A 10,000-nucleotide genomic window follows, 5' to 3' on the forward strand; every position below is an offset into this window, starting at 1 on the left:
AAACGAAATATGATATTTTGATTATAAAATAAATTTTTGAATACAGTATACTTACCCGGTGAATATATAATAGCTGACGGCTCGACAGAAACACAAAAACTCGCGAGCGATCGCCATGAAGGTTGCAGGTGTGCCCACCAGCGCCGACTATCGGCCAGATACCGCATATACATGTAAACAGCTCCAGTTCTTCTCATTCCGCTGGGTCTCTATCGGGGAGGAAGGGAGGGCCTTTAATTTATATATTCACCGGGTAAGTATATTAAAAAATTTATTTTATAATCAAAATATCATTTTTAAATATTAAACTTAGCCGGTGAATATATAATAGCTGATTCACACCCATGGTGGTGGGTAGAGACCAGTATTAATACAATAAAGGCGTATATGCTTTAGTTTTTGACAGTTATATCATAACAAAACCCAAATAAATATAGGTACCTGGTAAGGAAGCTGACTCTGACGATTACTCTGCCTTGTTAGTCCGCTTTCCTCACGAAGCCCAGCCATCCTCTCAGGATGCTGAAAGACTCCCAGGAGCTGAAGTATCCAGGGCGACAACCCATACAACAGGACCTCATCAAAACCCTTAATCTGGACGCTCTCAAGAAACGACATTTGACCACCCGCCAAATCAAAAAGGATGCGAAAGGCTTCTTAGCCTTCCGCACAACCCAAAACAAGATTAAAAACATTTCAAGAGAAGATTAAAAGGATATTGGAATTAAGGGAATGTAGTGTTAGAACCCTCACCCACTACTGCACTCGCTGCAACGAATGGACCCAGTGTGTAGCAGTCCTCATAAAGAGTCTGGACGTCTTTTAAGTAAAATGAAGCGAACACCGACTTGCTCCTCCAAAAGGTCGCGTCCATAATACTTCGTAGAGATCTGTTTTGCTTAAAGGCCACGGAAGTTGCTATAGCTCTTACTTCGTGCGTCTTGACCTTAAGCAAGCAACGATCTTTTTCACTCAAGTGAGAATGAGCCTCTCGGATTAAAAATCTAATAAAATACGATAAAGCATTTTTAGACATAGGCAATGAGGGCTTCTTAACTGAGCACCACAAGGCCTCAGATCCACCTCGTAAGGATTTGGTACGAGCTAAATAAAACTTAAGAGCTCTAACTGGACACAGTACTCTTTCAAGCTCGTTGCCTACTCTGACAGGCAAGGTATATCAAACGACTTAGGCCAAGGACGAGAAGGCAGTTCATTTTTGGCCAAGAAACCAAGCTGAAGTGAACATGTGGCTTTATCTGTAGAAAAGCCGATGTTTTTACTGAAGGCATGGATCTCACTGACCCTTTTAGCCGAAGCCAAGCACACTAAGAAAAGCGTCTTGAGGGTGAGATCCTTCAGGGAGGCTGAATGTAATGGCTCAAACCTGTCGGACATTAGGAACCTTAGGACCACGTCTAAGTTCCATCCAGGAGTTGCCATACGACGCTCCTTAGAGGTCTCGAAGGACTTAAGGAGATCTTGGAGATCTTTATTATTAGACAGATCTAAGCCTCTATGTCTGAACACAGAAGCCAACATGCTCCTGTAGCCCTTAATAGTGGGAGCCGAGAGGGAGCGAACATTTCTCAGATGTAGGAGAAAATCTGCAATTTGGGCTACAGAGGTACTGGAAGAGGAAATGGATGATGACTTGCACCAGTCTCTAAAGACTTCCCACTTCGACTGGTATACCTTGATGGTAGAAGCTCTCCTAGCTCTCGCAATCGCTCTGGCTGCCTCCTTCGAAAAACCTCGAGCTCTTGAGAGTCTTTCGATAGTCTGAAGGCAGTCAGACAAAGCGCGGGGAGGCTTTGATGAAGACTCCTTACGTGGGGCTGCCATAAGAGATCCATCCTTAAAGGAAGACTCCTTGGAACGTCTACCAGCCATTGAAGTACCTCTGTAAACCACTCTCGCGGGCCAGAGGGGAGCAACCAACGTCAACCTTGTCCCTTCGTGAGAGGCGAACTTCTGCAGTACCTTGTTGATGATCTTGAACGGCGGTAATACGTACGCGTCCAGGTGAGACCAGTCCAGTAGAAACGCATCTATGTGGGCCGCCTCTGGATCTGGGACTGGAGAGCAATAGGTCAGGAGCCTTTTGGTCAACGAGGTGGCAAAGAGGTCTATGGATGGTTGACCCCAAGTCACCCAAAGACTCTTGCACACGTCCTTGTGGAGGGTCCGTTCTGTGGGGATCACCTGACCTCTCCGACTGAGACAGTCTGCCAAGACGTTCAAGTCCCCCTGGATGAATCTTGTCAACAGGGAGATGCCTCGATTTTTTGACCAGATGAGGAGGTCCCTTGCGATGACGAACAGTGTGTGGGAGTGAGTGCCTCCTTGCTTGGAGATGTACGCCAAGGCTGTGGTGTTGTCCGAATTGACTTCTACCACTTTGTTTCGAAGAATGCTCTCGAAACTCGTCAAGGCCAAGTGAACCGCTAACAGCTCCTTGCAGTTGATGTGCATGCTCTTCTGATCCGACGTCCAAAGACCCGAACATTCCAGACCGTCCAGAGTCGCTCCCCAACCCAAATCCGACGCGTCTGAGAACAACACGTGGTTTGGGTTCTTGACCGCCAGGGACAGACCCTCTCGCAGACTTATGTTGCTGTCCCACCAGTTCAGGCACGTTTTTACTGGCTCGGAGATCGGGATTGACACAGCTTCCAAAGTCTTGCTCTTGTTCCAGTGTGAGTCTAGATGGAACTGGAGAGGGCGAAGGTGAAGTCTCCCTAGTGAGACAAATTGCTCCAGGGATGACAGAGTCCCTAAGAGGCTCATCCAACTTCTCACTGAGCAACGGTCTTTTTTCAGCATGAGGCGGACTTTGAGCAGGGCTTGTTCTATCCTGGTGGCAGACGGAAAAGCCCGAAAAACTAGACTGCGAATCTCCATCCCCAAATAGAGAATCGTCTGGGAGGGATTCAGTTGAGACTTTTTTAAGTTCACCAACAGTCCCAACTCCTTTGCCAGACCCAACGTCCATTGAAGGTCCTGCAGACAGCGATGACGGGACGATGCTCTGAGAAGCCAGTCGTCCAAGTACAGGGAGGCTCGAATTCCCGATAAATGAAGGAATTTTGCCACATTCCTCATGAGCCTCGTAAACACGAGAGAAGCAGGGCTGAGGCCGAAGCACAGTGCTCGAAACTGGTACACCACATTCCTGTAAACAAACCTCAGATACGGTTGGGAATCTGGGTGTATAGGAATGTGGAAGTACGCATCCTGCAGGTCGAGAGACCATCCAGTCTCCCTCTCTGACCGCTGCTAGGACGGACTTCGTGGTCTCCATCGTAAATTTTGTTTTTATAACAAAAACGTTGAGCGCACTGACGTCCAGCACTGGCCTCCAACCTCCCGTATGCTTTGGGACTAGGAAGAGACGGTTGTAAAATCCCGGTGATTGAAGGTCCGAGACTTTCACCACCGCTCCCTTCTCTAGCAACAGAGAAACCTGCTGATGTACAGCTTGTCTCCTTGACTCCTCTCGATACCTGGGAGAGAGGTCTAGAGGAACTGTTACTAGAGGAGGTCTGCGTACAAAAGGTATTTTGTACCCGTCCTTGAGCAACAACACAGACTCTTGGTCTGCACCCCTCTTCTCCCAGGCCTGCCAGAAGCTGTTCAGTCTGGCCCCTACCGCTGTCTGAGGACGTGGGCAGTCAGACTCTGCCACGGGAGGACTTTGATCCTCTCCTCTTGCCTTTTTTACCGTCGGCACGAGCGCCTCCCCTGCTGGGGGCTCTGCCACGAAAGGGCGGGATAAACCTAGTCGCTGGGGTATAGATCTTGGGCCTCACGACATAAGACGATGAAGGAGCACCCTTGCGAGCAGAAGTAGCCATCAGGTCGTGTGTATCCTTCTGCACCAGCGAAGCCGCAATGTCCTTGATCAGCTGTTGAGGAAACAAGGCAGCTGATAAGGGGGCAAAGAGAAGCTCCGACCTTTGACAGGGAGTAACTCCTGCCGAAAGGAACGAGCAAAGAGTCTCCCTCTTCTTCAGGACTCCAGACTTAAAGGTAGCGGCGAGCTCATTGGAGCCATCGCGGATAGCTTTGTCCATACAAGACATAATAAGCACGGAAACATCCTGGTCGGCAGACGAGATCTTCCTGCTTAATGCTCCTAGAGACCAATCTAAAAAGTTAAAAACTTCGTAGGCCCTGTAAACCCCTTTAAGGAGATGGTCAAGGTCCGAGGAGGACCAACAAACTTTAGAGCGTCTCATGGCCAGGCGACGGGGAGAGTCTACGAGGCTTGAGAAGTCTCCCTGGGCAGAGGCAGGGACTCCCAAGCCGAGAACTTCTCCCGTGTCATACCAGACGCTCGCTCTAGAAGCTAGTTTAAAAGGAGGGAAAGCAAAGGCCGTCTTCCCCAAACTCCTCCTGGTAACCAACCAGTCGCCTAGCAAACGTAAAGCCCTCTTAGAAGAGCGAGAGAGCACTAGCTTAGTAAAAGAAGGCTTCGAAGTAGCTAGGCTTAGCGCAAACTCTGACGGAGGAGAACAAGGAGCAGAAGTTACAAAATGGTCTGGGAAAAGATCCTTAAAAATCATCATGATTTTCTTAAAGTCCATAGAGGGTTGAGCAGCCTTAGGCTCTTCTCCGTCTGATAAAACACCCAAAGGAATATCAGTAGGCGGAGGATCAGCAACATCCTCATCTGAAGGAACCTCGTCCGACAATTGATGAGTCTCAAGAAAAGGAGAGACCTGCCGCGGTGGCAATGCTTGACAGGCAAAGTCCACACGCAAAGGAGCAGCAGTAGTAGTCAAGGAAGCTACGTCATGTCGCTGCTGAAAGGACTGACCAGCAACAACAACAGGAGTTGATGGACGCTCGACGTCAAGTCGAGACTGCCTTGACTGCCTAGACTGAGCAGTCAAAACAACCCTTGACTGCGGTGCTTGACGCTCAACGTCAAAACAAGGCAACTGAGCTGGTTGGCGAATGTCCTGAACGTCAACACGAGACTGCGGCAGCGGCTGAACGTCAACACGAGGCTGTGGCAGCGGCTGAAAGTCAACACGGGACTGCAGCGAGTGAGGATCCAAGTCACGTGACTGAAGTGACAAACTACCGATATCACGTTTCATAACGTCAAAAGGACGAGTAAAGGCTCGTTTGGGCGGCTGACGGCCAGAGTCTCGATCAGCGTAACGGCGAGGATCATCGTGAACCTGCTCAACGGTATACTCCTCCATAAGGGAGGCAAGCGTAGTCTGCATATCCTGCAGGACAACCCATTTAGGATCAACGGGGGTCGGGACGGGCCGAGACGATGGTAACGTCTGTGTCGGCAAAACATTGCCTTTACTGAGACTCTCGGAGCCCGTGTTGCGCTTACGTTTAATCGGCGAACTGTCTTCCGACGACTGCTAAGGGTCAGAGCTGTCCCAATGGCTACAGCCAGGACGCTGGACCTGTCCTGAAGGGACTGACTTCCGCTTTAAGGGTCTAGAAACCTTGCTCCAAGGTTTCTTTTGCGAGAAGCCTTCGGATGACGAGGAGAAAACAGCCTCGCTCGTCTTATGGTAGGGGCGATCTTGATGAGACACGCCCGATACCACAGAGGGAACGTCTGTTCGTTGGTTAAAGCCTCTCGTCCCCTTAAGTCCTACGACATTACTTCTCCCTGGTGCAGGGGAGCCTGAAAGAGGTCTCGGACTAGGAGAACGACAAGCACGAACAGACGAACCCTCGGTCGCAACACTAAAAACACTTTGCGCACTAATCACTTTATCCCCACGATTTTCTGATTTGGCACTCTGACACTTTAATAAATTCACATCCGACATGAGTTGATTACGGTCCGATGCTAAGGACTCAACTCTCTCGCCCAAAGCTTGAATGGCAAGCAACATATCCCGCATGGATGGTTCATGAGTGCTAGTAGAGGGTTGAGGAACAACTACTACAGGGGAAGGATTAGGTTCAGGGGCATGGGAGGAGGAAAAATCCAACGACCTAGAGGAGCTTCTCCTCACCCTATCTCTCTCAAGCTTACGAGAATATTTATCAAACTCTAGCCAGTCGAATTCCGACAAGACCACGCACTCATCACACCGATCTCCTAATTGGCAGGTTTTACCCCGGCAATTAGAACACACGGTATGTGGGTCGAGAGAGGCCTTGGGAAGACGTTTGTTACAATCCCTAGCATTACATTTGCGAAATTTAGGTCCAGGGATAGGAGAAGGGTCAGCCATATTGGACAGTCAAAGAAAATCCAAAATAAATCCAAAGTCATTAACAATAAACACCATCCAAATAAGGGTTCAAGAGTTTTAATATAAGAGAAAAACACCTGTCACTGCGAAAGCTCAAAACAACCAAAAAGAAGTACTTCACCAAAAATGACGAAAACTCCAGGTCAACAGCGAGCGGAATCAACTTGTCGACAAGACCGACAGAGAAGAACTGGAGCTGTTTACATGTATATGCGGTATCTGGCCGATAGTCGGCGCTGGTGGGCACACCCGCAACCTTCATGGCGATCGCTCGCGAGTTTTTGTGTTTCTGTCGAGCCGTCCGAGACATCAGCTATTATATATTCAACGGCTAAGTTTAATATTTAAAACTTTAAATCCTTAACCTTTACAAGAGAAAGACAATTGGCATATTATAATCCTACTTGATCTTTAAAAAATGTACTTCACCATTTTGATTTATTGTGCTTATAATGCCCAGATTCAGCGTTATGAAGCTTCATCTGTGGTGGATAACGGGGAATGGTGGGTTGTGGCGCCCTAGCAGTACCAGCCGAACTCGGTTGAGTTCCTTGTCAGGCTGGGAGGAACGTAGAGAGGAGAGGTCCCCTTTTTTGTTTCATTCGTTTGATGTCGGCTACCCAACAAAATTGGGGGAAGTGCCTTGGTAAATGTATGTATACTGTAATGCCAAATCGTTGATCATGGACAGGGAGGGTTAGTACTGTGTTCAGTCTCACAGGTTGAGCAATAAGCTTTCCATCAAACCAAAGGATAACTTTGTACTATTACCTTAAAATGATATTTTGATTATAAAATAAATTTTTGAATATACTTACCCGGTGAATATATAATAGCCGACATCTCCGACGGCTCGACAGATTCCAAAAACTCGCGAGCGATCGCCATGAAGGTTGCGGGTGTGCCCACCAGCGCCGACTATCGGCCAGATACCGCATATACATGTAAACAGCCTCAGTTCTTCTCATTCCGCTGGGTCTCTAACGGGGAGGAAGGGAGGGCCTATAATTTATATATTCACCGGGTAAGTATATTCAAAAATTTATTTTATAATCAAAATATCATTTTTAAATATTAAACTTAGCCGGTGAATATATAATAGCTGATTCACACCCATGGTGGTGGGTAGAGACCAGTATTAATACAATATAGGCGTATATGCTTAGAGTTTTTGACAGTTATATCATAACAAAACCCAAATAAATATAGGTACCTGGTAAAGAAGCTGACTCTGACGATTACTCTGCCTTGTTAGTCCGCTTTCCTCACGAAGCCCAGCCATCCTCTTAGGATGCTGAAAGACTCCCAGGAGCTGAAGTATCCAGGGCGACAACCCATACAACAGGACCTCATCAAAACCCTTAATCTGGGCGCTCTCAAGAAATGACATTTGACCACCCGCCAAATCAAAAAGGATGCGAAAGGCTTCTTAGCCTTCCGTACAACCCAATTAAAAACATTTCAAGAGAAGATTAAAAGGATATTGGAATTAAGGGAATGTAGTGGTAGAACCCTCACCCACTACTGCACTCGCTGCAACGAATGGACCCAGTGTGTAGCAGTCCTCATAAAGAGTCTCGACGTCTTTTAAGTAAAATGAAGCGAACACCGACTTGCTCCTCCAAAAGGTCGCGTCCATAATACTTCGTAGAGATCTGTTTTGCTTAAAGGCCACGGAAGTTGCTATAGCTCTTACTTCGTGCGTCTTGACCTTAAGCAAGCAACGATCTTTTTCACTCAAATGAGAATGAGCCTCTCGGGTTAAAAATCTAATAAAATACGATAAAGCATTTTTAGACATAGGCAATGATGGCTTCTTAACTGACCCACAAGGCCTCAGATCCACCTCGTAAGGATTTTGTACGAGCTAAATAAAACTTAAGAGCTCTGACTGGACACAGTGCTCTTTCAAGCTCGTTGCCTACGATCTCTGACAGGCAAGGTATATCAAACGACTTGGGCCAAGGACGAGAAGGCAGTTCATTTTTGGCCAAGAAAACAAGCTGAAGTGAACATGTGGCTTTATCTGTAGAAAAGCCGATGTTCCTACTGAAGGCATGGATCTCACTGACCCTTTTAGCCGAAGCCAAGCACACTAAGAAAAGCATCTTGAGGGTGAGATCCTTCAGGGAGGCTGAATGTAATGGCTCAAACCTGTCGGACATTAGGAACCTTAGGACCACGTCTAAGTTCCATCCAGGAGTTGCCATACGACGCTCCTTAGAGGTCTCGAAGGACTTAAGGAGATCTTGGAGATCTTTATTATTGGACAGATCTAAGCATCTATGTCTGAACCCAGACGCCAACATGCTCCTGTAGCCCTTAATAGTGGGCGCTGAGAGGGAGCGAACATTTCTCAGATGTAGGAGAAAGTCTGCAATTTGGGCTACAGAGGTACTGGAAGAGGAAATGGATGATGACTTGCAACAGTCTCTAAAGACTTCCCACTTCGACTGGTAGACCTTGATGGTAGATGCTCTCCTAGCTCTCGCAATCGCTCTGGCTGCCTCCTTCGAAAATTCTCGAGCTCTTGAGAGTCTTTCGATAGTCTGAAGGCAGTCAGACGAAGTGCGGGGAGGCTTTGATGAAGACTCCTTACGTGGGGCTGCCGTAAGAGATCCATCCTTAAAGGTAGACTCCTTGGAACGTCTACCAGCCATTGAAGTACCTCTGTGAACCACTCTCTCGTGGGCCAGAGTGGAGCAACCAATGTCAACCTGGTCCCTTCGTGAGAGGTGAACTTCTGCAGCACCTTGTCTAGGATCTTGAAAGGTGGAAAGGCATAAACGTCCAGGTGAGACCAATCCAGCAGGAAAGCGTCTATGTGGGCTGCCTCTGGATCTGGAACTGGAAAGCAGTAAGTCGAGAGCCTCTTTGTCAGAGAGGGTCGCAAAAAGATCTATGGTGGGTTGACCCCATGTCATCCATAGCTTCTCGCACACAGTCTTATGCAACGTCCACTCCATGGAGATGACTTGTCCTCTTCTGCTGAGGCCGTCCGCCAAGACATTCATTTTCCTTGCACAAATCTCGCCAAAGGAGAGATGTTACATGCCTTAAATGGAGTTCCTTCTGATCCGTGGATCAAAGACCCGAGCCTTCCACTGTCCAGTGGAGCTCCCTAACCCAAATCCGATGCATCTGAAAACAACACATGGTTTGGGTTCTTGATCGCAAGAGAAAGACCTTCTCGAAGTCTGATGTTGCTGTCCCACCAAGTCAGACATGTCTAGACTGAGTTGGAGATTGGGAAAGAGATACTCACTAAGCCCTTCTCCTTGTTCCAATGGTTTAGGTGAAATTGGAAAGGGCATAGGTTGAGTCTCCCCAGAGAGATAAACTACTCCAGCGATGAAAGAGTTCCCACGAGGCTAGTTCAAACTCTTACAGAGCAACTGTTTTTCTCTTGCAAGTGAAGGACTTTTAAAAGAGCTTGTTCCATTCTTGCGGGAGACGAAAAGGCCCGAAAAATCAGACACTGTATCTCCATTCCCAAATAAAGAATAGTCTGGGATGGGGTACTGTAAGTTACGACTTCTCTACGTTCACTATGAGACCTAGCTCCTTGGTTAGGTCTAATGTCCATTAGAGGCTCTCCAGACAGCGATATAATGACGACGCCCTGATTAGCCAGTCGTCAAAATAAAGGGAGGCTCTGAATCCTCAAAAAATGTAGAAAGCTTGCTACATTTTGCAAAGGCCTTGTAAAAACAAGAGGAGCAGGAATGAGGTCGGAGTACAGTGCTTGACATTGGTAC

The 10,000-nt window shown here is 47.5% G+C and overlaps 1 protein-coding gene across 1 annotated transcript in view; it reads right to left on the bottom strand.

Moving 5' to 3' along the window:
- LOC137650149 (uncharacterized) overlaps positions 1–10,000 on the bottom strand; it is a 90,201-nt gene that overhangs the window by 9,670 nt on the left and 70,531 nt on the right. The gene's annotated exons all lie outside the window — the stretch shown is intronic.

This window comes from Palaemon carinicauda, chromosome 11 (assembly GCF_036898095.1).
Source record: "Palaemon carinicauda isolate YSFRI2023 chromosome 11, ASM3689809v2, whole genome shotgun sequence".
Taxonomy (NCBI): Eukaryota; Metazoa; Arthropoda; class Malacostraca; order Decapoda; family Palaemonidae; genus Palaemon; species Palaemon carinicauda.